Here is a 24,206-nt window from a genome sequence, read left to right as displayed (position 1 = left end):
TGGCTATTGGAGGGATCCCTACTATTGGCTGTGGGAGGGACCCCTACTATTGACTGTGGGAGGTATCTCTACTATTGGCTGTGGGAGGTATCTCTACAATTGGCTGTTGGAGATATATCTACTATTGGCTTTGGGAGGTATCTCTACTATTGGCTGTTGGAGGGATCCCTACTATTGGCTGTGGGAGGGATCTCTACTATTGGCTGTTGGAGGGATCTCTACTATTGGCTGTGGGAGGGATCTCTACTATTGGCTGTTGGAGGGATCTCTACTATTGGCTGTTGGAGGGATCCCTAATATGGCTGTGGGAGGGTTCCCTACTATTGGCTGTTGGAGGGATCCCTAATATTGGCTGTAGGAGGGATCCCTAATATGGCTGTCCATCATATAGATCCATCATATAGATCCGTATTATAGATCCGTCATATAGATCCGTATTATAGATCTATCATATAGATCATTATTATAGATCCATCATATAGATCCGTATTATAGATCCACCATATAGATCCGTATTATAGATCCATCATATAGATCCGTATTATAGATCCATCATATAGATCCGTCATATAGATAATTATTATAGATCCATCATATAGATCATTATTATAGATCCACCATATAGATTCACCATATAGATCCATCATATAGATCATTATTATAGATCCATCATATCGATCATTATTATAGATCCATCATATAGATCTGTATTATAGATCCATCATATAGATCCATCATATAGATCATTATTATAGATCCACCATATAGATCATTATTATAGATCCATCATATCGATCATTATTATAGATCCATCATATAGATCTGTATTATAGATCCATCATATAGATCATTATTATAGATCCATCATATAGATCATTATTATAGATCCACCATATAGATCATTATTATAGATCCATCATATAGATCCATCATATAGATCATTATTATAGATCCATCATATAGATCATTATTATAGATCCATCATATAGATCATTATTATAGATCCATCATATAGATCATTATTATAGATCCATCATATAGATTCACCATATAGATCCATCATATAGATCATTATTATAGATCCATCATATAGATCATTATTATAGATCCATCATATAGATCATTATTATAGATCCATCATATAGATTCACCATATAGATCCACCATATAGATCAATATTATAGATCCATCATATAGATCATTATTATAGATCCATCATATAGATCATTATTATAGATCCATCATATAGATCATTATTATAGATCCATCATATAGATTCACCATATAGATCCATCATATAGATCATTATTATAGATCCATCATATAGATCATTATTATAGATCATTATTATAGATCCATCATATAGATCATTATTATAGATCCATCATATAGATCATTATTATAGATCCATCATATAGATCATTATTATAGATCCATCATATAGATCTGTATTATAGATCCATCATATAGATCATTATTATAGATCCATCATATAGATCCGTATTATAGATCCATCATAGAGATCATTATTATAGATCCATCATATAGCCCACTGTAACTGTAGAGAAATCCCCTTCCATTGTATAGAGGAGCGAAGGCAGGACTATAGATTAGCAGTAGCAACACGTTACACAGTAATTCCCCTTTCAGCCCTGTGCACACACACACACACACAACACACAACTCACACACACACACCACACAACATGCACGCACAGATTAACGTTGTCTCCTGAACAGAGCACAATACCATTCCAGGGGAGCCAAGCAAGGCCTCCTCCTCTCTAACAGAGCCACAGTACATATAGTATATAGACTACTGTAATAGAGACACAGTATATATAGTATATAGACTACTGTAATAGACTACTATAATAGACTACTATAATAGACTACTGTAATAGACTACTATAATAGACTACTGTAATAGACTACTGTAATAGACTACTATAATAGAGACACAGTATATAGACTACTATAATAGACTACTATAATAGAGACACAATATATAGACTACTGTAATAGACTACTGTAATAGACTACTATAATAGACTACTGTAATAGACTACTGTAATAGACTACTGTAATAGACTACTGTAATAGACTACTGTAATAGACTACTGTAATAGACTACTATAATAGACTACTATAATAGAGACACAATATATAGACTACTGTAATAGACTACTGTAATAGACTACTATAATAGAGACACAGTATATAGACTACTGTAATAGACTACTATAATAGACTACTATAATAGAGACACAGTATACAGACTACTATAATAGACTACTATAATAGACTACTATAATAGAGACACAGTATATAGACTACTGTAATAGACTACTGTAATAGACTACAATAATAGACTACTATAATAGAGACAGTATATAGACTACAGTAATAGACTACTATAATAGACTACTATAATAGACAACTATAATAGACTACTATAATAGAGACACAGTATATAGACTACTGTAATAGACTACTATAATATACTACTATAATAGACTACTGTAATAGAGACACAGTATATAGACTACTATAATAGACTACTTTAATATACTACTGTAATAGAGACACAGTATATAGACTAATTTAATAGACTACTGTAATAGACTACTGTAATAGACTACTGTAATAGACTACTGTAATAGACTACTGTAATAGACTACTGTAATAGACTACTGTAATAGACTACTGTAATAGACTACTATAATAGACTACTATAATAGACTACTATAATAGAGACACAGTATATAGACTACTATAATAGACTACTATAATAGACTACTGTAATAGAGACACAGTATATAGACTACTATAATAGAGACACAGTATATAGACTACTGTAATAGACTACTGTAATAGACTACTGTAATAGAGACACAGTATATAGACTACTGTAATAGACTACTACAATAGAGACACAGTATATAGACTACTGTAATAGACTACTGTAATAGACTACTGTAATAGACTACTGTAATAGAGACACAGTATATAGACTACTGTAATAGAGACACAGTACCCATTTGTACTGGCCGTGGAAAATAAATCAGTGATGTTTCAGTCGGTTCATCTTGGGTCAAAATACCGGGTCAGAACAAAGTTAGTCCATTTTGGACTAGTGAACTTGTGAAGTGTCATTGTTGGACAGAATGGAAGTTAATTTACCAACCGACTGACCTGGTAATGGCTAACCAGCTCATACAACACACACACACACACACACACACACACACACAATCTCCCTTTCCTCTTCATATCCCAGCATGCGTTGCTCAGGAGGAAGAGGATGAGGTGAGGATTAGTGTGTGTGTGTGTGTGCGTGTGTGTGTGTGTGGATATAAATCTTCCCAATCCTCTTTCCGTCCAGAGACAGTGGGAGACACAGCGCCTGCTACCCTGTGTGTTGAGACACTAACTATCAGGATAACAACAGAGGAAGGAATATCAGCAGGAAGAGGAACACAAAACAGACAGTAAGATACATAGTAACTGTGTGTTCAGGGAGAGGAACACAGAACAGACAGTGAGATACATAGTAACTGTGTGTTCAGGGAGAGGAACACAGAACAGACAGTGAGATACATAGTAACTGTGTGTAATGTTCCATTATACAGGGAGAGGAACACAGAACAGACAGTGAGATACATAGTAACTGTGTGTTCAGGGAGAGGAACACAGAACAGACAGTAAGATACATAGTAACTGTGTGTAATGTTCCATTATACAGGGAGAGGAACACAGAACAGACATTAAGATACATAGTAACTGTGTGTTCAGGGAGAGGAACACAGAACAGACAGTAAGATACATAGTAACTGTGTGTAATGTTCCATTATACAGGGAGAGGAACACAGAACAGACATTAAGATACATAGTAACTGTGTGTTCAGGGAGAGGAACACAGAACAGACAGTAAGATACATAGTAACTGTGTGTTCAGGGAGAGGAACACAGAACAGACAGTGAGATACATAGTAACTGTGTGTTCAGGGAGAGGAACACAGAACAGACAGTAAGATACATAGTAACTGTGTGTAATGTTCCATTATACAGGGAGAGGAACACAGAACAGACAGTAAGATACATAGTAAATGTGTGTTCAGCGAGAGGAACACAGAACAGACAGTAAGATACATAGTAACTGTGTGTAATGTTCCATTATACAGGGAGAGGAACACAGAACAGACAGTAAGATACATAGTAACTGTGTGTAATGTTCCATTATACAGGGAGAGGAACACAGAACAGACAGTGAGATACATAGTAACTGTGTGTTCAGGGAGAGGAACACAGAACAGACAGTAAGATACATAGTAACTGTGTGTAATGTTCCATTATACAGGGAGAGGAACACAGAACAGACAGTAAGATACATAGTAACTGTGTGTAATGTTCCATTATACAGGGAGAGGAACACAGAACAGACATTAAGATACATAGTTACTGTGTGTTCAGGGAGAGGAACACAGAACAGACAATAAGATACATAGTAACTGTGTGTAATGTTCCATTATACAGGGAGAGGACACAGAACAGACAGTAAGATACATAGTAACTGTGTGTAATGTTCCATTATACAGGGAGAGGAACACAGAACAGACAATAAGATACATAGTAACTGTGTGTTCAGGGAGAGGAACACAGAACAGACAGTAAGATACATAGTAACTGTGTGTAATGTTCCATTATACAGGGAGAGGAACACAGAACAGACAATAAGATACATAGTAACTGTGTGTTCAGGGAGAGGCACACAGAACAGACAGTAAGATACATAGCAACTGTGTGTAATGTTCCATTATACAGGGAGAGGAACACAGAACAGACAGTAAGATACATAGTAACTGTGTGTAATGTTCCATTATACAGGGAGAGGAACACAGAACAGACAATAAGATACATAGTAACTGTGTGTTCAGGGAGAGGAACACAGAACAGACAGTAAGATACATAGTAACTGTGTGTAATGTTCCATTATACAGGGAGAGGAACACAGAACAGACAGTAAGATACATAGTAACTGTGTGTTCAGGGAGAGGAACACAGAACAGACAGTGAGATACATAGTAACTGTGTGTAATGTTCCATTATACAGGGAGAGGAACACAGAACAGACAGTAAGATACATAGTAACTGTGTGTAATGTTCCATTATACAGGGAGAGGAACACAGAACAGACATTAAGATACATAGTAACTGTGTGTTCAGGGAGAGGAACACAGAACAGACAATAAGATACATAGTAACTGTGTGTAATGTTCCATTATACAGGGAGAGGAACACAGAACAGACAGTAAGATACATAGTAACTGTGTGTTCAGGGAGAGGAACACAGAACAGACAGTAAGATACATAGTAACTGTGTGTAATGTTCCATTATACAGGGAGAGGAACACAGAACAGACAGTAAGATACATAGTAACTGTGTGTAATGTTCCATTATACAGGGAGAGGAACACAGAACAGACAGTAAGATACATAGTAACTGTGTGTTCAGGGAGAGGAACACAGAACAGACAGTAAGATACATAGTAACTGTGTGTAATGTTCCATTATACAGGGAGAGGAACACAGAACAGACAGTAAGATACATAGTAACTGTGTGTAATGTTCCATTATACAGGGAGAGGAACACAGAACAGACATTAAGATACATAGTTACTGTGTGTTCAGGGAGAGGAACACAGAACAGACAGTGAGATACATAGTAACTGTGTGTAATGTTCCATTATGCAGGTAGACTCTGTACATGTTGGACGATACAGGAGAGCTTTCTATGTCACTGACCATGGAGGAAGGTGTCACCTAGGAGTGTTGTCTCATTCAGGATCCTCTGTTCACTGACAGCTGATGTTCTGTCCAAGACTTTCACACAGCTAGTCGTACTTTTATACTGGTTGAAATATTGGTTGTTGGTTTTCAATTTGTTTGGTTTTCCTCATGAACTTATTTACCTCTTGTCTGTTCTCTCTGGTCTCCCTCATGCCTCTGAAATTAAAATGAGCTCTCGCCGGCAGCCGGGTTTGAGATCTGAGGGATTTAGCAGAGATAACGTAAGGAGCTCAAGCTGACGTTAGTGTGTTTGACGGTGGAGGTTAGTCTTCGCCACATAGTGATATGAGTCTTCATCAGACGCGTGATGCAGTTGATCCTATTAGGAGGAAGATGACTTGACAGGCAGAAAAACAACATGGCTGCCTCCTACTAGACAACATGATGGACATAGTTTGATAGGAGATTAAGACTGTGTCCCAAATGGCACAGTATTCCAACAGGGTCCTGGTCTAAAGTAGTGCACTTCATATGGAACAGGGTGCCATAGGGCCCTGGTCTAAAGTAGTGCACTTCGTAGGGAACAGGATGCCATAGGGCCCTGGTCTAAAGTAGTGCACTTCATAGGGAACAGGGTGCCATAGGGCCCTGGTCTAAAGTAGTGCACTTCGTAGGGAACAGGATGCCATAGGGCCCTGGTCTAAAGTAGTGCACTTCGTAGGGAACAGGATGCCATAGGGCCCTAGTCTAAAGTAGTGCACTTCGTAGGGAACAGGATGCCATAGGGCCCTGGTCTAAAGTAGTGCACTTCGTAGGGAACAGGGTGCCATAGGGCCCTGGTCTAAAGTAGTGCACTTTGTAGGGAACAGGGTGCCATAGGGCCCTGGTCGAAAGTAGTGCACTTCGTAGGGAACAAGGTGCCATAGGTCCCTGGTCTAAAGTAGTGCACTTCATAGGGAACAGGGTGCCATTTGGGAATATATCTTGAAGCTCTGAGCCTCCAGGCGAGTACAGGACGACAGGGGAAGTTTGTTGACAACAACCTGTTTACATTCAACTGCATGATGTGATGTTACTGAGGTACGCTAATATAGCATGTCACTTCCTCTTCTGGAAGTCGTGGACGGTTTGTTTAGAGAATAACGTCACCGGGAAGGGAAGTGGTTTTAAAACTAGCAGATCTGGTCTGGTCATACAGAACAATCTGTCATCAGGAGAAGTTATCATGATGTTGTTGTTCCTCAGACACGGAGCTGAGGGAAGCTTGTCCTTCCTGTTTGTTCTGGAGTCGTGGTCCTCTGTGGGGCTCGGTCGGTAGTACATGGCTCTGTGGGGCTCGGTCGGTAGTACATGGCTCTGTGGGGCACGGTCGGTAGTACATGGCTCTGTGGGGTACGGTCGGTAGTACATGGCTCTGTGGGGTTCGGTCGGTAGTACATGGCTCTGTGGGGCTTGGTCGGTAGTACATGGCTCTGTGGGGCACGGTCGGTAGTACATGGCTCTGTGGGGCTCTGTGGGGCTCGGTCGGTAGTACATGGCTCTGTGGGGCTCGGTCAGTAGTACATGGCTCTGTGGGGCACGGTCGGTAGTACATGGCTCTGTGGGGCACGGTCGGTAGTACATGGCTCTGTGGGAAACGGTCGGTAGTACATGGCTCTGTGGGGCTCGGTCGGTAGTACATGGCTCTGTGGGGCACGGTCGGTAGTACATGGCTCTGTGGTGCTCGGTCGGTAGTACATGGCTCTGTGGGGCTCGGTCGGTAGTACATGGCTCTGTGGGGCTCGGTCGGTAGTACATGGCTCTGTGGGGCTCGGTCGGTAGTACATGGCTCTGTGGGGCACGGTCGGTGGTACATGGCTCTGTGGGGCACGGTCGGTAGTACATGGCTCTGTGGGGCTCTGTGGGGCTCGGTCGGTAGTACATGGCTCTGTGGGGCTCTGTGGGGCTCGGTCGGTAGTACATGGCTCTGTGGGGCTCGGTTGGTAGTACATGGCTCTGTGGGGCTCGGTCGGTAATACATGGCTCTGTGGGGCTCGGTCGGTAGTACATGGCTCTGTGGGGCTCGTTCGGTAGTACATGGCTCTGTGGGGCTCGGTCGGTAGTACATGGCTCTGTGGGGCTCGGTCGGTAGTACATGGCTCTGTGGGGTACGGTCGGTAGTACAGGGCTCTGTGGGGCACGGTCGGTAGTACATTGCTCTGTGGGGCACGGTCGGTAGTACATGGCTCTGTGGGGCTCGGTCGGTAGTACATGGCTCTGTGGGGCTCGGTCGATAGTACATGGCTCTGTGGGGCCTGCGTTCGGTAGTACATGGCTCTGTGGGGCTCGGTCGGTAGTACATGGCTCTGTGGGGTACGGTCGGTAGTACAGGGCTCTGTGGGGCACGGTCGGTAGTACATGGCTCTGTGGGGCACGGTCGGTAGTACATGGCTCTGTGGGGCACGGTCGGTAGTACATGGCTCTGTGGGGCTCTGTGGGGCTCGGTCGGTAGTACATGGCTCTGTGGGGCTCGGTCAGTAGTACATGGCTCTGTGGGGCTCGGTCAGTAGTACATGGCTCTGTGGGGCACGGTCGGTAGTACATGGCTCTGTGGGGCTCGGTCGGTAGTACATGGCTCTGTGGGAAACGGTCGGTAGTACATGGCTCTGTGGGGCTCGGTCGGTAGTACATGGCTCTGTGGGGCTCGGTCGGTAGTACATGGCTCTGTGGGGTACGGTCGGTAGTACAGGGCTCTGTGGGGCTCGGTCGGTAGTACAGGGCTCTGTGGGGCTCGGTCGGTAGTACATGGCTCTGTGGGGCTCGGTCGGTAGTACATGGCTCTGTGGGGCTCGGTCGGTAGTACATGGCTCTGTGGGGCACGGTCGGTAGTACATGGCTCTGTGGGGCACGGTCGGTAGTACATGGCTCTGTGGGGCTCTGTGGGGCTCGGTCGATAGTACATGGCTTTGTGGGGCTCTGTGGGGCTCGGTCGGTAGTACATGGCTCTGTGGGGCTCGGTCGGTAGTACATGGCTCTGTGGGGCTCGGTCGGTAGTACATGGCTCTGTGGGGCTCGGTCGGTAGTACATGGCTCTGTGGGGAACGGTCGGTAGTACAGGGCTCTGTGGGGCACGGTCGGTAGTACATTGCTCTGTGGGGCACGGTCGGTAGTACATGGCTCTGTGGGGCTCGGTCGGTAGTACATGGCTCTGTGGGGCTCGGTCGATAGTACATGGCTCTGTGGGGCTCGTTCGGTAGTACATGGCTCTGTGGGGCTCGGTCGGTAGTACATGGCTCTGTGGGGTACGGTCGGTAGTACAGGGCTCTGTGGGGCACGGTCGGTAGTACATGGCTCTGTGGGGCACGGTCGGTAGTACATGGCTCTGTGGGGCACGGTCGGTAGTACATGGCTCTGTGGGGCTCTGTGGGGCTCGGTCGGTAGTACATGGCTCTGTGGGGCTCGGTCAGTAGTACATGGCTCTGTGGGGCTCGGTCAGTAGTACATGGCTCTGTGGGGCACGGTCGGTAGTACATGGCTCGGTGGGGCTCGGTCGGTATTACATGGCTCTGTGGGTAACGGTCGGTAGTACATGGCTCTGTGGGGCTCGGTCGGTAGTACATGGCTCTGTGGGGCTCGGTCGGTAGTACATGGCTCTGTGGGGTACGGTCGGTAGTACAGGGCTCTGTGGGGCTCGGTCGGTAGTACAGGGCTCTGTGGGGCTCGGTCGGTAGTACATGGCTCTGTGGGGCTCGGTCGGTAGTACATGGCTCTGTGGGGCTCGGTCGGTAGTACATGGCTCTGTGGGGCACGGTCGGTAGTACATGGCTCTGTGGGGCACGGTCGGTAGTACATGGCTCTGTGGGGCTCTGTGGGGCTCGGTCGATAGTACATGGCTTTGTGGGGCTCTGTGGGGCTCGGTCGGTAGTACATGGCTCTGTGGGGCTCGGTCGGTAGTACATGGCTCTGTGGGGCTCGGTCGGTAGTACATGGCTCTGTGGGGCACGGTCGGTAGTACATGGCTCTGTGGGGCACGGTCGGTAGTACATGGCTCTGTGGGGCACGGTCGGTAGTACATGGCTCTGTGGGGCACGGTCGGTAGTACATGGCTCTGTGGGGCACGGTCGGTAGTACATGGCTCTGTGGGGCACGGTCGGTAGTACATGGCTCTGTGGGAAACGGTCGGTAGTACATGGCTCTGTGGGGCTCTGTGGGGCTCGGTCGGTAGTACATGGCTCTGTGGGGCTCGGTCAGTAGTACATGGCTCTGTGGGGCACGGTCGGTAGTACATGGCTCTGTGGGAAACGGTCGGTAGTACATGGCTCTGTGGGGCTCGGTCGGTAGTACATGGCTCTGTGGGGTACGGTCGGTAGTACAGGGCTCTGTGGGGCTCTGTGGGGCACGGTCGGTAGTACATGGCTCTGTGGGAAACGGTCGGTAGTACATGGCTCTGTGGGAAACGGTCGGTAGTACATGGCTCTGTGGGGCTCGGTCGGTAGTACATGGCTCTGTGGGGTACGGTCGGTAGTACAGGGCTCTGTGGGGCACGGTCGGTAGTACATGGCTCTGTGGGGTACGGTCGGTAGTACAGGGCTCTGTGGGGCACGGTCGGTAGTACATGGCTCTGTGGGGTACGGTCGGTAGTACAGGGCTCTGTGGGGCACGGTTGGTAGTACATGGCTCTGTGGGGCACGGTCGGTAGTACATGGCTCTGTGGGGCACGGTCGGTAGTACATGGCTCTGTGGGGCACGGTCGGTAGTACATGGCTCTGTGGGGCTCTGTGGGGCTCGGTCGGTAGTACATGGCTCTGTGGGGCTCGGTCGGTAGTACATGGCTCTGTGGGGCTCGGTCGGTAGTACATGGCTCTGTGGGGTACGGTCGGTAGTACATGGCTCTGTGGGGTACGGTCGGTAGTACATGGCTCTGTGGGGCTCGGTCGGTAGTACATGGCTCTGTGGGGCTCGGTCGGTAGTACATGGCTCTGTGGGGTACGGTCGGTAGTACATGGCTCTGTGGGGTACGGTCGGTAGTACATGGCTCTGTGGGGTACGGTCGGTAGTACATGGCTCTGTGGGGTACGATCGGTAGTACATGGCTCTGTGTGGTACGGTCGGTAGTACATGGCTCTGTGGGGCTCGGTCGGTAGTACATGGCTCTGTGGGGCACGGTCGGTAGTACATGGCTCTGTGGGGCTCGGTCGGTAGTACATGGCTCTGTGGGGCTCGGTCGGTAGTACATGGCTCTGTGGGGCACGGTCGGTAGTACATGGCTCTGTGGGGCTCGGTCGGTAGTACATGGCTCTGTGGGGCTCGGTCGGTAGTACATGGCTCTGTGGGGCTCGGTCGGTAGTACATGGCTCTGTGGGGCACGGTCGGTAGTACATGGCTCTGTGGGGCACGGTCGGTAGTACATGGCTCTGTGGGGCTCTGTGGGGCTCGGTCGGTAGTACATGGCTCTGTGTGGCTCGGTCGGTAGTACATGGCCCTGTGGGACACGGTCGGTAGTACATGGCTCTGTGTGGCACGGTCGGTAGTACATGGCTCTGTGGGGCTCGGTCGGTAGTACATGGCTCTGTGGGGCACGGTCGGTAGTACATGGCTCTGTGGGGCTCGGTCGGTAGTACATGGCTCTGTGGGGCTCGGTCGGTAGTACATGGCTCTGTGGGGCACGGTCGGTAGTACATGGCTCTGTGGTGCTCGGTCGGTAGTACATGGCTCTGTGGGGCACGGTCGGTTGTACATGACTCTGTGGGGCTCGGTCGGTAGTACATGGCTCTGTGGGGCACGGTCGGTAGTACATGGCTCTGTGGGGCTCGGTCGGTAGTACATGGCTCTGTGGGGCTCTGTGGGGCTCGGTCGGTAGTACATGGCTCTGTGGGGCACGGTCGGTAGTACATGGCTCTGTGGGGCTCGGTCGGTAGTACATGGCTCTGTGGGGCTCTGTGGGGCTCGGTTGGTAGTACATGGCTCTGTGGGGCACGGTCGGTAGTACATGGCTCTGTGGGGTACGGTCGGTAGTACATGGCTCTGTGGGGCTCGGTCGGTAGTACATGGCTCTTGCCCTTCCTGTTTGTTCTGACATGGAGTCGTGGTCCTCTGTGGGGTACGGTCGGTTGTACATGACTCTGTGGGGCTCGGTCGGTAGTACATGGCTCTGTGGGGCACGGTCGGTAGTACATGGCTCTGTGGGGCTCGGTCGGTAGTACATGGCTCTGTGGGGCACGGTCGGTTGTACATGACTCTGTGGGGCTCGGTTGGTAGTACATGGCTCTGTGGGGCTCGGTCGGTAGTACATGGCTCTGTGGGGCACGGTCGGTAGTACATGGCTCTGTGGGGCTCGGTCGGTAGTACATGGCTCTGTGGGGCACGGTCGGTAGTACATGGCTCTTGCAACACCAAGTGGGTTCACCAGAGGTAGGGGTTCAGATGTCTAGAGACTCTCCAGAGCTAGGGCTTCAGATGTCTAGAGACTCCCCAGAGGTAGGGGTTCAGATGTCTAGAGGCTCTCCAGAGGTAGGGTTACAGATGTCTAGAGACTCCCCAGAGCTAGGGTTTCAGATGTCTAGAGACTCTCCAGAGGTAGGGTTTCATATGTATAGAGACTCCCCAGAGCTAGGGTTTCAGATGTCTAGAGACTCCCCAGAGGTAGGGGTTCAGATGTCTAGAGACTCTCCAGAGCTAGGGCTTCAGATGCCTAGAGACTCCCCAGAGGTAGGGGTTCAGATGTCTAGAGACTCCCCAGAGGTAGGGGTTCAGATGTCTAGAGACTCCCCAGAGGTAGGGGTTCAGATGTCTAGAGACTCCCCAGAGGTAGGGGTTCAGATGTCTAGAGACTCTCCAGAGGTAGATATTGAGGAGCCATGTGGGATGTAGCTCCAGAATGGTCCAGTGGTAGAGAATGGGGTGGGATGTGGGATGTAGCCCCAGAATGGTCCAGTGGTAGAGAATGGGGAGCCATGTGGGATGTAGCCCCAGAATGGTCCAGTGGTAGAGAATGGGGAGCCATGTGGGATGTAGCCCCAGAATGGTCCAGGGGTAGAGAATGGGGAGCCCTGTGGGATGTAGCCCCAGAATGGTCCAGTGGTAGAGAATGGGGTGGGATGTAGCCCCAGAATTGTCCAGTGGTAGAGAATGGGGAGCCATGTGGGATGTAGCTCCAGAATGGTCCAGTGGTAGAGAATGGGGAGCCATGTGGGATGTAGCTCCAGAATGGTCCAGTGGTAGAGAATGGGGAGCCATGTGGGATGTAGCCTCCAGAATGGTCCAGCGGTAGAGAATGGGGAGCCATGTGGGATGTAGCTCCAGAATGGTCCAGTGGTAGAGAATGGGGTGGGATGTAGCCCCAGAATGGTCCAGTGGTAGAGAATGGGGAGCCATGTGGGATGTAGCCCCAGAATGGCCCAGTGGTAGAGAATGGGGTGGGATGTAGCCCCAGAATGGTCCAGTGGTAGATATTGAGGAGCCATGTGGGATGTAGCCCCAGAATGGTCCAGCGGTAGAGAATGGGGAGCCATGTGGGATGTAGCCCCAGAATGGTCCAGTGGTAGAGAATGGGGAGCCATGTGGGATGTAGCCTCCAGAATGGTCCAGTGGTAGTGAATGGTGAGCCATGTGGGATGTAGCCCCAGAATGGTCCAGTGGTAGAGAATGGGGAGCCATGTGGGATGTAGCTCCAGAATGGTCCAGCGGTAGAGAATGGGGAGCCATGTGGGATGTAGCTCCAGAATGGTCCAGTAGTAGAGAATGGGGTGGGATGTAGCCCCAGAATGGTCCAGTGGTAGAGAATGGGGTGGGATGTAGCCCCAGAATGGTCCAGTGGTAGAGAATGGGGAGCCATGTGGGATGTAGCCCCCAGAATGGTCCAGTGGTAGAGAATGGGGAGCCATGTGGGATGTAGCCCCAGAATGGTCCAGTGGTAGAGAATGGGGAGCCATGTGGAATGTAGCTCCAGAATGGTCCAGTGGTAGTGAATGGGGAGCCATGTGGGATGTAGCCCCAGAATGGTCCAGTGGTAGAGAATGGGGTGGGATGTAGCCCCAGAATGGTCCAGTGGTAGATATTGAGGAGCCATGTGGGATGTAGCCCCAGAATGGTCCAGTGGTAGATATTGAGGAGCCATGTGGGATGTAGCCCCAGAATGGTCCAGCGGTAGAGAATGGGGAGCCATGTGGGATGTAGCCCCCAGAATGGTCCAGCTGTAGAGAATGGGGAGCCATGTGGGATGTAGTCTCCAGAATGGTCCAGTGGTAGTGAATGGTGAGCCATGTGGGATGTAGCTCCAGAATGGTCCAGTGGTAGAGAATGGGGTGGGATGTGGGATGTAGCCCCAGAATGGTCCAGTGGTAGAGAATGGGGAGCCATGTGGGATGTAGCCCCCAGAATGGTCCAGTGGTAGAGAATGTGGAGCCATGTGGGATGTAGCCTCCAGAATGGTCCAGTGGTAGTGAATGTTGAGCCATGTGGGATGTAGCCCCAGAATGGTCCAGTAGTAGATATTGAGGAGCCATGTGGGATGTAGCCCCAGAATGGTCCAGTGGTAGAGAATGGGGAGCCATGTGGGATGTAGCCCCAGAGGTAGAGCATGGGGAGCCATGTGGGATGTAGCTCCAGAATGGTCCAGTGGTAGAGAATGGGGAGCCATGTGGGATGTAGCCTCCAGAATGGTCCAGCGGTAGAGAATGGGGTGGGATGTAGCCTCCAGAATGGTCCAGTGGTAGAGAATGGGGAGCCATGTGGGATGTAGCTCCAGAATGGTCCAGTGGTAGAGAATGGGGAGCCATGTGGGATGTAGCCCCCAGAATGGTCCAGCTGTAGAGAATGGGGAGCCATGTGGGATGTAGTCTCCAGAATGGTCCAGTGGTAGTGAATGGTGAGCCATGTGGGATGTAGCTCCAGAATGGTCCAGTGGTAGAGAATGGGGTGGGATGTGGGATGTAGCCCCAGAATGGTCCAGTGGTAGAGAATGGGGAGCCATGTGGGATGTAGCCCCCAGAATGGTCCAGTGGTAGAGAATGTGGAGCCATGTGGGATGTAGCCTCCAGAATGGTCCAGTGGTAGTGAATGTTGAGCCATGTGGGATGTAGCCCCAGAATGGTCCATTAGTAGATATTGAGGAGCCATGTGGGATGTAGCCCCAGAATGGTCCAGTGGTAGAGAATGGGGAGCCATGTGGGATGTAGCCCCAGAGGTAGAGCATGGGGAGCCATGTGGGATGTAGCTCCAGAATGGTCCAGTGGTAGAGAATGGGGAGCCATGTGGGATGTAGCCTCCAGAATGGTCCAGCGGTAGAGAATGGGGTGGGATGTAGCCTCCAGAATGGTCCAGTGGTAGAGAATGGGGAGCCATGTGGGATGTAGCTCCAGAATGGTCCAGTGGTAGAGAATGGGGAGCCATGTGGGATGTAGCCCCCAGAATGGTCCAGTGGTAGTGAATGTGTAGCCATGTGGGATGTAGCCTCCAGATTGGTCCAGCGGTAGAGAATGGGGAGCCATGTGGGATGTAGCCTCCAGAATGGTCCAGCGGTAGAGAATGGGGAGCCATGTGGGATGTAGCCCCCCAGAATGGTCCAGCGGTAGTGAATGTTGAGCCATGTGGGATGTAGCCCCAGAATGGTCCAGTGGTAGATATTGAGGAGCCATGTGGGATGTAGCCCCAGAATGGTCCAGTGGTAGAGAATGGGGAGCCATGTGGGATGTAGCCCCAGAATGGTCCAGTGGTAGAGCATGGGGAGCCATGTGGGATGTAGCTCCAGAATGGTCCAGTGGTAGAGAATGGGGAGGCATGTGGGATGTAGCCCCAGAATGGTCCAGTGGTAGAGAATGGGGAGCCATGTGGGATGTAGCCCCCAGAATGGTCCAGTGGTAGAGAATGTGGAGCCATGTGGGATGTAGCCTCCAGAATGGTCCAGTGGTAGTGAATGTTGAGCCATGTGGGATGTAGCCCCAGAATGGTCCATTAGTAGATATTGAGGAGCCATGTGGGATGTAGCCCCAGAATGGTCCAGTGGTAGAGAATGGGGAGCCATGTGGGATGTAGCCCCAGAGGTAGAGCATGGGGAGCCATGTGGGATGTAGCTCCAGAATGGTCCAGTGGTAGAGAATGGGGAGCCATGTGGGATGTAGCCTCCAGAATGGTCCAGCGGTAGAGAATGGGGTGGGATGTAGCCTCCAGAATGGTCCAGTGGTAGAGAATGGGGAGCCATGTGGGATGTAGCTCCAGAATGGTCCAGTGGTAGAGAATGGGGAGCCATGTGGGATGTAGCCCCCAGAATGGTCCAGTGGTAGTGAATGTGTAGCCATGTGGGATGTAGCCTCCAGATTGGTCCAGCGGTAGAGAATGGGGAGCCATGTGGGATGTAGCCTCCAGAATGGTCCAGCGGTAGAGAATGGGGAGCCATGTGGGATGTAGCCCCCAGAATGGTCCAGCGGTAGTGAATGTTGAGCCATGTGGGATGTAGCCCCAGAATGGTCCAGTGGTAGATATTGAGGAGCCATGTGGGATGTAGCCCCAGAATGGTCCAGTGGTAGAGAATGGGGAGCCATGTGGGATGTAGCCCCAGAATGGTCCAGTGGTAGAGCATGGGGAGCCATGTGGGATGTAGCTCCAGAATGGTCCAGTGGTAGAGAATGGGGAGGCATGTGGGATGTAGCCTCCAGAATGGTCCAGCGGTAGAGAATGGGGTGGGATGTAGCCTCCAGAATGGTCCAGTGGTAGAGAATGGGGAGCCATGTGGGATGTAGCGCCAGAATGGTCCAGTGGTAGAGAATGGGGAGCCATGTGGGATGTAGCCCCCAGAATGGTCCAGTGGTAGTGAATGTGTAGCCATGTGGGATGTAGCCTCCAGAATGGTCCAGCGGTAGAGAATGGGGAGCCATGTGGGATGTAGCCCCAGATTGGTCCAGCGGTAGAGAATGGGGAGCCATGTGGGATGTAGCCCCCAGAATGGTCCAGTGGTAGAGAATGGGGTGGGATGTAGCCCCCAGAATGGTCCAGTGGTAGAGAATGGGGTGGGGTGTAGCCCCCAGAATGGTCCCGTGGTAGAGAATGGGGAGCCATGTGGGATGTAGCCCCCACAATGGTCCAGTGGTAGAGAATGGGGTGGGATGTAGCCCCCAGAATGTTCCAGTGGTAGAGAATGGGGAGCCATGTGGGATGTAGCCCCCAGAATGGTCCAGTGGTTTGGACTTCCATTCCATTCCTATTGATGTCAGATTAAAGCAGCGATGCGGTCAATATTATTGGCTGGCTCATTTATTTGCAGGTGGTTCTGTTTTGCCATGGCAATGTCACAATGGCTCTCACACACACACACACACACTCACACACACACACACCACACACCACACACCACACACCAACCAACCAACCAACCAACCAACCAACCAATCACATTTTCTTTCTGGTTAATAATTGAATGGTTGGAATCTGCTTGTGGAAAGGACCAGGAGAGATAGAGAGTGAAAACACAGTGGCCATTGTGTCAGCCCAGCCTCCTCCCCTGTCTTTAAACCAGCCTCCTGCCCAGCCTCCTCCCCTGTCTTTAAACCAGCCCAGCCTCCTGCCCAGCCTCCTGCCCTGTCTTTAAACCAGCCCAGCCTCCTCCCCTGTCTTTAAACCAGCCCAGCCTCCTCCCCTGTCTTTAAACCAGCCCAGCCTCCTTCCCAGTCTCATGCCCTGTCTTTAGCCCAGCCTCCTGCCCAGCCTCCTGCCCTGTCTTTAGCCCAGCCTCCTGCCCAGCCTCATGCCCTGTCTTTAGCCCAGCCTCCTGCCCAGCCTCCTCCCCTGTCTTTAAACCAGCCCAGCCTCCTTCCCAGTCTCATGCCCTGTCTTTAGCCCAGCCTCCTGCCCAGCCTCCTGCCCTGTCTTTAGCCCAGCCTCCTGCCCAGCCTCATGCCCTGTCTTTAGCCCAGCCTCCTGCCCAGCCTCCTGCCCTGTCTTTAGCCCAGCCTCCTGCCCAGCCTCATGCCCTGTCTTTAGCCCAGCCTCCTGCCCAGCCTCCTGCCCTGTCTTTAGCCCAGCCTCCTGCCCAGCCTCATGCCCTGTCTTTAGCCCAGCCTCCTGCCCAGCCTCATGCCCTGTCTTTAACCCAGCCAGGTGTCCTGCCCAGCCTCATGCCCTGTCTTTAGCCCAGCCTCCTGCCCAGCCTCCTGCCCTGTCTTTAGCCCAGCCTCCTGCCCAGCCTCCTGCCCTGTCTTTAGCCCAGCCTCCTGCCCAGCCTCCTGCCCTGTCTTTAGCCCAGCCTCCTGCCCTGTCTTTAGCCCAGCCTCCTGCACAGCCTCCTGCCCTGTCTTTAGCCCAGCCTCCTGCCCTGTCTTTAGCCCAGCCTCCTGCCCAGCCTCCTGCCCTGTCTTTAGCCCAGCCTCCTGCCCTGTCTTTAGCCTAGCCTCCTGCCCAGCCTCATGCCCTGTCTTTAGCCCAGCGTCCTGCCCAGCCTCCTGCCCTGTCTTTAGCCCATTTCAGTGTCCTGCCTAGCCTCATGCCCTGTCTTTAAGCCGGCATCCTGCCCAGCCTCATGCCCTGTCTTTAGCCCAGCCTCCTGCCCAGCCTCATGCCCTGTCTTTAGCCCAGCCTCCTGCCTAGCCTCCTGCCCTGTCTTTAGCCCAGCCTCCTGCCCAGCCTCCTGCCCTGTCTTTAGCCCAGCCTCCTGCCCAGCCTCATGCCCTGTCTTTAGCCCAGCCTCCTGCCCTGTCTTTAGCACAGCCCAGGGTCCTGCCCAGTCCCCAGCTTTGCGTTTAGCCCTGCCTCCAGCCTTCAGCCCATCCTCCAGCCCAGCCTCCTGCCCTACCTCCAGCCTTCAGCCCATCCTCCAGCCCAGCCTCCTGCCCTACCTCCAGCACTGCCTCCTGCACTGCCTCCAGCCTCTAGCCTTCTGCCTCCTGTCCTGTTTCTAAACTTCAGCCTCCTGCTCAGCTACCTACCCTGCCTCCCGCCTCCAGCCTTCATCCTGTTGTCCTGCTTCCAGCCCCCTACCCTGCTTCCAGCCCTGCCTCCAGCCCCTCCCAGGGTAAACAGTGATACAGAGCTGTGTGGCTCTCATTAAACCTGTTATATGCAGCACGGACATCCTGAATCCTTGTCTCTCTCTCTGTGTTACATAGCCTCTCTGCAGCACGGACATCCTGAATCCTTGTCTCTCTCTCTGTGTTACATAGCCTCTCTGCAGCACGGACATCCTGAATCCTTGTCTCTCTCTCTGTGTTACATAGCCTCTCTGCTGCACGGACATCCTGAATCCTTGTCTCTCTCTCTGTGTTACATAGCCTCTCTGCTGCACGGACATCCTGAATCCTTCTCTCTCTCTGTGTTACATAGCCTCTCTGCAGCACGGACATCCTGAATCCTTGTCTCTCTCTCTGTGTTACATAGCCTCTCTGCTGCACGGACATCCTGAATCCTTGTCTCTCTCTCTGTGTTACATAGCCTCTCTGCTGCACGGACATCCTGAATCCTTGTCTCTCTCTCTGTGTTACATAGCCTCTCTGCAGCACGGACATCCTGAATCCTTGTCTCTCTCTCTGTGTTACATAGCCTCTCTGCAGCACGGACATCCTGAATCCTTGTCTCTCTCTCTGTGTTACATAGCCTCTCTGCAGCACGGACATCCTGAATCCTTGTCTCTCTCTCTCTGTGTTACATAGCCTCTCTGCAGCACGGACATCCTGAATCCTTGTCTCTCTCTCTGTGTTACATAGCCTCTCTGCAGCACGGACATCCTGAATCCTTGGCTCTCTCTCTGTGTTACATAGCCTCTCTGCAGCACGGACATCCTGAATCCTTGTCTCTCTCTCTGTGTTACATAGCCTCTCTGCTGCACGGACATCCTGAATCCTTGTCTCTCTCTCTCTGTGTTACATAGCCTCTCTGCAGCACGGACATCCTGAATCCTTGTCTCTCTTTCTGTGTTACATAGCCTCTCTGCAGCACGGACATCCTGAATCCTTGTCTCTCTCTCTGTGTTACATAGCCTCTCTGCAGCACGGACATCCTGAATCCTTGTCTCTCTCTCTGTGTTACATAGCCTCTCTGCAGCACGGACATCCTGAATCCTTGTCTCTCTCTCTGTGTTACATAGCCTCTCTGCTGCACGGACATCCTGAATCCTTGTCTCTCTCTCTGTGTTACATAGCCTCTCTGCAGCACGGACATCCTGAATCCTTGTCTCTCTCTCTGTGTTACATAGCCTCTCTGCAGCACGGACATCCTGAATCCTTGTCTCTCTCTCTGTGTTACATAGCCTCTCTGCAGCACGGACATCCTGAATCCTTGTCTCTCTCTCTGTGTTACATAGCCTCTCTGCAGCATGGACATCCTGAATCCTTGTCTCTCTCTCTGTGTTACATAGCCTCTCTGCAGCACGGACATCCTGAATCCTTGTCTCTCTCTCTGTGTTACATAGCCTCTCTGCAGCACGGACATCCTGAATCCTTGTCTCTCTCTCTGTGTTACATAGCCTCTCTGCAGCACGGACATCCTGAATCCTTGTCTCTCTCTCTGTGTTACATAGCCTCTCTGCAGCACGGACATCCTGAATCCTTGTCTCTCTCTCTGTGTTACATAGCCTCTCTGCAGCACGGACATCCTGAATCCTTGTCTCTCTCTCTGTGTTACATAGCCTCTCTGCAGCACGGACATCCTGAATCCTTGTCTCTCTTTCTGTGTTACATAGCCTCTCTGCAGCACGGACATCCTGAATCCTTGTCTCTCTCTCTGTGTTACATAGCCTCTCTGCAGCACGGACATCCTGAATCCTTGTCTCTCTCTCTGTGTTACATAGCCTCTCTGCAGCACGGACATCCTGAATCCTTGTCTCTCTCTCTGTGTTACATAGCCTCTCTGCTGCACGGACATCCTGAATCCTTGTCTCTCTCTCTGTGTTACATAGCCTCTCTGCAGCACGGACATCCTGAATCCTTGTCTCTCTCTCTGTGTTACATAGCCTCTCTGCAGCACGGACATCCTGAATCCTTGTCTCTCTCTCTGTGTTACATAGCCTCTCTGCAGCACGGACATCCTGAATCCTTGTCTCTCTCTCTGTGTTACATAGCCTCTCTGCTGCACGGACATCCTGAATCCTTGTCTCTCTCTCTGTGTTACATAGCCTCTCTGAACGACTATATCTGACCTTCACAACCTGTTTTCTGTCCATTTCCATAGCAGCTTTAGGCCCTTCCCCTCTGCTTATCCAGTCAATATATTGAAGTCTAATCTTTCATGTATCAGCCACAGGTAATAATAGCATCCATTACGGCTCTGAGTTGGCAAATAAAGTCAGCTTTGATCTCTGTTCCTACCTGGGAATACAAATAAGTTACAGTACAGTAGTCTAGCACTCAGTCTGTAGTCTGGTTATTATAGATCTACCTACAGTAGCCTAGCACTCAGTCTGTAGTCTGGTTATTATAGGTCTACCTACAGTAGCCTAGCACTCAGTCTATAGTCTGGTTATTATAGATCTACCTACAGTAGCCTAGCACTCAGTCTGTAGTCTGGTTATTATAGGTCTACCTACAGTAGCCTAGCACTCAGTCTATAGTCTGGTTATTATAGATCTACCTACAGTAGCCTAGCGCTCAGTCTGTAGTCTGGTTATTATAGATCTACCTACAGTAGCCTAGCACTCAGTCTGTAGTCTGGTTATTATAGATCTACCTACAGTAGCCTAGCGCTCAGTCTGTAGTCTGGTTATTATAGATCTACCTACAGTAGCCTAGCGCTCAGTCTGTAGTCTGGTTATTATAGATCTACCTACAGTAGCCTAGCGCTCAGTCTATAGTCTGGTTATTATAGATCTACCTACAGTAGCCTAGCGCTCAGTCTGTAGTCTGGTTATTATAGATCTACCTACAGTAGCCTAGCGCTCAGTCTGTAGTCTGGTTATTATAGATCTACCTACAGTAGCCTAGCGCTCAGTCTGTAGTCTGGTTATTATAGATCTACCTACAGTAGCCTAGCGCTCAGTCTGTAGTCTGGTTATTATAGATCTACCTACAGTAGCCTAGCGCTCAGTCTGTAGTCTGGTTATTATAGATCTACCTACAGTAGCCTAGCGCTCAGTCTATAGTCTGGTTATTATAGATCTACCTACAGTAGCCTAGCGCTCAGTCTGTAGTCTGGTTATTATAGATCTACCTACAGTAGCCTAGCACTCAGTCTGTAGTCTGGTTATTATAGATCTACCTACAGTAGCCTAGCACTCAGTCTATAGTCTGGTTATTATAGATATACCTACAGTAGCCTAGCGCTCAGTCTGTAGTCTGGTTATTATAGGTCTACCTACAGTAGCCTAGCACTCAGTCTATAGTCTGGTTATTATAGATCTACCTACAGTAGCCTAGCACTCAGTCTGTAGTCTGGTTATTATAGGTCTACCTACAGTAGCCTAGCGCTCAGTCTATAGTCTGGTTATTATAGGTCTACCTACAGTAGCCTAGCACTCAGTCTATAGTCTGGTTATTATAGATCTACCTACAGTAGCCTAGCACTCAGTCTGTAGTCTGGTTATTATAGGTCTACCTACAGTAGCCTAGCGCTCAGTCTATAGTCTGGTTATTATAGATCTACCTACAGTAGCCTAGCGCTCAGTCTGTAGTCTGGTTATTATAGATCTACCTACAGTAGCCTAGCACTCAGTCTGTAGTCTGGTTATTATAGATCTACCTACAGTAGCCTAGCGCTCAGTCTGTAGTCTGGTTATTATAGATCTACCTACAGTAGCCTAGCGCTCAGTCTGTAGTCTGGTTATTATAGATCTACCTACAGTAGCCTAGCGCTCAGTCTATAGTCTGGTTATTATAGATCTACCTACAGTAGCCTAGCGCTCAGTCTGTAGTCTGGTTATTATAGATCTACCTACAGTAGCCTAGCGCTCAGTCTGTAGTCTGGTTATTATAGATCTACCTACAGTAGCCTAGCGCTCAGTCTGTAGTCTGGTTATTATAGATCTACCTACAGTAGCCTAGCGCTCAGTCTGTAGTCTGGTTATTATAGATCTACCTACAGTAGCCTAGCGCTCAGTCTGTAGTCTGGTTATTATAGATCTACCTACAGTAGCCTAGCGCTCAGTCTATAGTCTGGTTATTATAGATCTACCTACAGTAGCCTAGCGCTCAGTCTGTAGTCTGGTTATTATAGATCTACCTACAGTAGCCTAGCACTCAGTCTGTAGTCTGGTTATTATAGATCTACCTACAGTAGCCTAGCACTCAGTCTATAGTCTGGTTATTATAGATATACCTACAGTAGCCTAGCACTCAGTCTGTAGTCTGGTTATTATAGATATACCTACAGTAGCATCAGCTGTATAGTCTGGTTAGTATACAGTTGAAGTCAGAAGTTTACATACACCTTAGCCAAATACATTTAAACTCAGTACTATTCCTGACATTTAATCATAGTAAACATTCGCTGTCTTAGGTCAGGTAGGGTCACCACTTTATTTTAAGAATGTGAAATGTCAGAATAATAGTAGAGAATTATTTATTTCAGCTTTTATTTCTTTCATCACATTCCCAGTGGGTCAGAAGTTTACATACACTCAATTAGTATTTGGTAGCATTGCCTTTAAATTGTTTAACTTGGGTCAAACATTTTGGGTAGCCTTCCACAAGCTTCCCACAATAAGTTGGCTGAATTTTGACCCATTCCTCCTGACAGGGCTGTGTAGCTAGGTGACAGGGCTGTGTAGCTAGGTGACAGGGCTGTGTAGTTAGGTGACAGGGCTGTGTAGCTAGGTGACAGGGCTGTGTAGCTAGGTTACAGGGCTGTGTAGCTAGGTGACAGGGCTGTGTAGTTAGGTGACAGGGCTGTGTAGCTAGGTGACAGGGCTGTGTAGCTAGGTGACAGGGCTGTGTAGCTAGGTGACAGGGCTGTGTAGCTAGGTGACAGGGCTGTGTAGCTAGGTGACAGGGCTGTGTAGCTAGGTGACAGGGCTGTGTAGCTAGGTGACAGGGCTGTGTAGCTAGGTGACAGGGCTGTGTAGCTAGGTGACAGGGCTGTGTAGCTAGGTTACAGGGCTGTGTAGCTAGGTGACAGGGCTGTGTAGTTAGGTGACAGGGCTGTGTAGCTAGGTGACATGGCTGTGTAGCTAGGTTACAGGGCTGTGTAGCTAGGTTACAGGGCTGTGTAGCTAGGTGACAGGGCTGTGTAGCTAGGTGACAGGGCTGTGTAGCTAGGTTACAGGGCTGTGTAGCTAGGTTACAGGGCTGTGTAGCTAGGTTACAGGGCTGTGTAGCTAGGTTACAGGGCTGTGTAGCTAGGTGACAGGGCTGTGTAGCTAGGTTACAGGGCTGTGTAGCTAGGTTACAGGGCTGTGTAGCTAGGTTACAGGGCTGTGTAGCTAGGTGACAGGGCTGTGTAGCTAGGTGACAGGGCTGTGTAGCTAGGTGACAGGGCTGTGTAGCTAGGTGACAGGGCTGTGTAGCTAGGTGACAGGGCTGTGTAGC

General features: G+C 49.8%; 1 protein-coding gene across 5 annotated transcripts in view; it reads left to right on the top strand.

Annotated features, from left to right (window-relative positions):
- The window catches only part of LOC135537294 (epidermal growth factor receptor kinase substrate 8-like), a 143,388-nt gene that overhangs the window by 24,664 nt on the left and 94,518 nt on the right, over window positions 1-24,206 (top strand). Inside the window, exon 2 of one of the 5 annotated variants that reach the window (XM_064963488.1) lies at window positions 3,386-3,491. The exons of the other annotated variants lie outside the window; for them this stretch is intronic. The gene's annotated coding sequence lies outside the window, so the exon portion shown is untranslated. The remainder of the gene's footprint in view (window positions 1-3,385; window positions 3,492-24,206) is intronic. 5 annotated transcript variants of the gene reach the window in all.

Source organism: Oncorhynchus masou, unplaced genomic scaffold (genome assembly GCF_036934945.1).
Source record: "Oncorhynchus masou masou isolate Uvic2021 unplaced genomic scaffold, UVic_Omas_1.1 unplaced_scaffold_747, whole genome shotgun sequence".
Taxonomy (NCBI): domain Eukaryota; kingdom Metazoa; phylum Chordata; class Actinopteri; order Salmoniformes; family Salmonidae; genus Oncorhynchus; species Oncorhynchus masou.
This window is presented reverse-complemented; position numbering and strand designations above follow the sequence as displayed.